The following is a 4,576-nucleotide window of genomic DNA, read 5'->3' as shown; positions in this document are numbered from 1 at the left end:
GAGAAAGTCTTCACTTTTTCTTCGCTTGTGTCCTTTCCTTATTGCGCCGTAACCATGGATAATCTTCATCATTTATCAGGATGCTTGGGTCAGCCTTCACTTTGAAGGGAGGAATTTCATGAAACTTTTCATAATCTTCGGACATGTCTGTCTTGCCCTCCACTCCCACGATGTCCCTTTTTCCTGAAAGAACTATGTGGTGCTTTGGCTCATCGTATGATGTATTCGCTTCCTTTTTTTTCTCGGTTTGGTAGACATGTCCTTCATATAGATAACCTGTGCCACATCATTAGCTAGGACGAATGGTTCGTCAGTGTACCCAAGATTGCTCAGATCCACTGTTGTCATTCCGAACTGTGGGTCTACCTGTACCCCGCCTCCTGACAGATTGACCCAATTTCATTTAAACAAAGGGACCTTAAAATCTACTCCGAAGTCAAGTTCCCATATGTCCACTATGTAACCATAATATGTGTCCTTTCCCCTCTCGGTGGTTGCATCAAAGCGGACATCGCTGTTTTGGTTGGTGCTCTTTTGATCTTGGGCGATCATGTAAAATGTATTCCCATTTATCTCGTATCCTTTCCAAATCATTACAGTCGAAGATGGTCCGCTAGACAACGAGTACAACTCCTCACAAACAGTGTTTTCACCTCTGAGACGTGTTTCCAACCAACTACTGGAAGTCTTTATGTGTTCACATGTAATCCGGTCATCGCACTGCTTCGGGTGTTTGGAGCGCAGACTGTTCTTGTGTTCATCGACATAAGGGGTCACCAAGGTAGAGTTCTGTACAACTATGTTGTGTGCTTGAGACCAAGAATATCCGTCCCTGCATATTATTGTCTCCCCTCCAAGCGTGCCTTTTTTAGTCAGTCTCCCCTCATACCGCAATTTAGGGAGACCTATCTTCTTAAGGCCAGGAATGAAGTCAACACAAAACCCAATGACATCCTCTGTTTGATGGCCCATGGAGATGCTTCCTTCTGGCCTTGCGCAGTTACGGACATATTTCTTTAAGACTCCCATGAACCTCTCAAAGGGGTACATATTGTGTAGAAATACGGGGCCCAGAATGACAATATCATCAACTAGATGAACTAGGACGTGCGTCATGATATTGAAGAAGGATGGTGGGAACACCAGCTCGAAACTGACAAGACATTGCACCACATCACTCCTTGGCCTTGGTATGATTTCTGGATCGATCACCTTCTGAGAGATTGCATTGAGGAATGCACATAGCTTCACAATGGCTAATCGGACGTTTTCCGGTAGAAGCCCCCTCAATGCAACCGGAAGCAATTGCGTCATAATCACGTGACAGTCATGACTTTAAGTTCTGAAACTTTTTCTCTGCCATATTTATTATTCCCTTTATATTCGACGAGAAGCCAGTCGGGACCTTCATACTAAGCAGCCATTCAAAGAAGATTTCCTTCTCTTCTTTGGTAAGAGCGTAGCTGGCAGGACCTTCATACTGCTTTGGAGGCATGCCGTCTTTTTCGTGCAAATGTTGCAGGTCCTCCCGTGCCTGATCTGTATCTTTTGTCTTCCCATACACCCAAGAAGCCTAGCAGGTTCACGCAAAGGTTCTTCGTCACGTGCATCACGTCGATCGAAGAGCGGACCTCTAGGTCTTTCCAGTAGGGTAGGTCCCAAAATATAGATTTCTTCTTCCACATGGGTGCGTGTCCCTCAGCGTCACTCGGAACAGCTAGTCCGTCGGGACCCTTTCCAAAGATTACGTGTAAATCATTGACCATAGCAAGTACATAATCACCGGTACGCATGGCGGGCTTCTTCCGGTGATCTGCCTCGCCTTTGAAATACTTGCCTTTCTTTCGACATTGATGGTTGGTCGGAAGAAATCGACGATGGCCTAGGTACACATTCTTCCTGCAGCTTCCCAGGTATATACTTTCGGTGTCAGCTAAACAGTGCGTGCATGCGTAGTATCCCTTGTTTGTCTGTCCTGAAAGGTTACTGAGAGCGGGCGAACCATTGATGGTTACAAACAGCAACGCGTGCAGGTTAAATTCCTCCTGTCTGTGCTCATCCCACACGCGTGCACCGTTTCCATTCCACAGCTGTAAAAGTTCTTCAACTAATGGCCTTAGGTATACATCAATGTCGTTGCCGGGTTGCTTAGGGCCTTGGATGAGAACTGGCATCAAAATGAACTTCCGCTTCATGCACATCCAAGGAGGAAGGTTATACATACATAGAGTCACGGGCCAGGTGCTGTGATTGCTGCTCTGCTCCTCGAAAGGATTAATGCCATCCGCGCTTAAACCAAACCATACGTTCCTTGGATCATGTGCAAACTCAGCCCAGTACTCTCTCTCGATTTTTCTCCACTGTGACCTGTCAGCGGGTGCTCTCAACTTACCGTCTTTCTTACGGTCCTCACTGTGCCATCGCATCAACTTGGCATGTTGTTTGTTTCTGAACAATCATTTCAACCGTGGTATTATAGGAGCATACAACATCACCTTCGCAGGAACTCTCTTCCCGCGGGGCTCATCGTCAACATCACCAGGGTCATCTCGTCTGATCTTATACCACAATGCACTGCATACCGGGCATGCGTTCAAATCCTCGTACGCACCGCGGTAGAGGATGCAGTCATTAGGGCTTGCATGTATCTTCTGCACCTCATAAACACTGCGGCGCGTGCGGGATCACAGACGACAAGGAAAAAAGAAGGAGCGGCGAACAAGATCGATCGGCAATGGCACCTAATCCGGCCGTGCTACCGGGTGACGTCCTCGCGGAGATCCTCGGCCGCCTCGCGCCGCATAGCCTAGCCACGTCCCGGCTGTTCTGCAGTGCGTGGCGCGACACCATCGACACCCGCCTGCGCGCCCACCTGCTCCCGTGCTTCATGCGCGGAATCTTCATCAACTTCACCCGGCTTAGATTCTCGGAGTTCTTCTCACGTCCCACGACAGGCCCGGCGATCTGCGGAGGGCTCGACTTCTTGCCCTGCACGGGCGTCAGTGTCATGGACCACTGCAACGGGCTATTGCTTTGCCGCGGTCTGAGGCACGAGCACGACCATGCACTGCCGCGCGATTATGTCGTCAACCCGGCCACACGTCGGTGGGCGCGTCTGCCCCAACACCCTCGGCCGCACATGTCGGGTTCCGACGAGAGCGCGTACCTCGCGTTCGAGCCAGGCATGTCACCGCACTATGAGGTCGTTCTGATCCCGCTCGTGTTGTCCGCTGGCGTGTCGAACGATGACACATTGCTTGGATCGGAGTGGCCCCCCCGCGTCATACGTCATTGATGTGTTCTCGTCAGTTACTCGGTGGTGGGACAAGATGACCTTTGTTCGGGAAGGGGAGACCGCAGGGATCATTGACTACATGGATTCGGATTGGTCGTATAATCAATATCATTATCATGCGGTCTACTGGCAAAGCAATCTCTATATCCATTGCCAGCATGGCTATCTCATGAGGTACTACTACTTGCTCCTCGGTCATTATTCCTGTTTAGCATAAGTCAAATATTGTGGGATTTGCAAATCAAAGTCAAATATTGTGATGTTCCCTCCACACCAATTCTTCTGAGTTTTCCATAAGGCCACAGCGTAATGCTAAGAATTCTTAGGAATTAGTTCAATGTATGGAAAGAGTCATAAGAATCTAGTACCGCCATTCCGGCCCATTAAATGAATGTCATACATGGGCATAATAACATAGGAAAAATCCCATGGTAATTATCTAAGAAATACTGCTAAAATATATGCTGCTATGATTCTTACCTGGTGTTATTAATCTGTCTTATCTAATTGTTCATGTTTGCAGAATGTGTTTGTCAGATCACACATACAGAGTAATTACACTACCAGTCAGCAAATATTTACCGAGAGGATATCCCGACCACCATCTTGGTAAATCACAGAGAGGGGTGTATTGTGCAATATCAAATAACCGGAGTCCGGTCCTTCAGCTTTGGCATCTCAATGAATCGTGTAGTCGAATAGAATGGGTGCTAAATCATGACACCACTCTTAATACCTTTGAACATGAGGACTATGCCCAACTAGGTAGGCAATGGATCATACAGGATGTTAACTACCGTAAGTGGTTCTTTGAGCAGAATGGAATTTACAAAGAGCCGGTGGAAGAGAAATATGACTGGAATTCTGACGAGGATAGCATTCTTCACATTGAATATGATGTTGAAGAGGGATACGAGGATAACGGTCTTGACTTCGAAGATGACGCTATCGAGGATAACACTCTTGAAGAGGGATATTATGGAAATTATTATTTCCTTGGGTTTCATCCTTATAAAGAGATTGTCTTCTTAATTTCATCAGGGAGAAAACCTAGAGGACTGGCCTATGATTGGAACAGCTCAAAATTTCAGGACTTGGGCAATGTGTGTTCAGCATATTACGACCCCATCTGTGGACTACCATGCCAAGAGACATATGCAGCTTTCCCGTATACACCTTGCTGGATAGGCGAGTTTCCGGGAAACGAAATAGAATCGCTATATCAAGATCGGGAACTATCTAGGACAAAGATGGAATTGGAAGAGGAATCCAACATTACAT

Source organism: Triticum dicoccoides, chromosome 7B (assembly GCF_002162155.2).
Source record: "Triticum dicoccoides isolate Atlit2015 ecotype Zavitan chromosome 7B, WEW_v2.0, whole genome shotgun sequence".
In the NCBI taxonomy this organism is placed as follows: Eukaryota; Viridiplantae; Streptophyta; class Magnoliopsida; order Poales; family Poaceae; genus Triticum; species Triticum dicoccoides.
Note: the sequence above shows the minus strand (reverse complement) of the source record.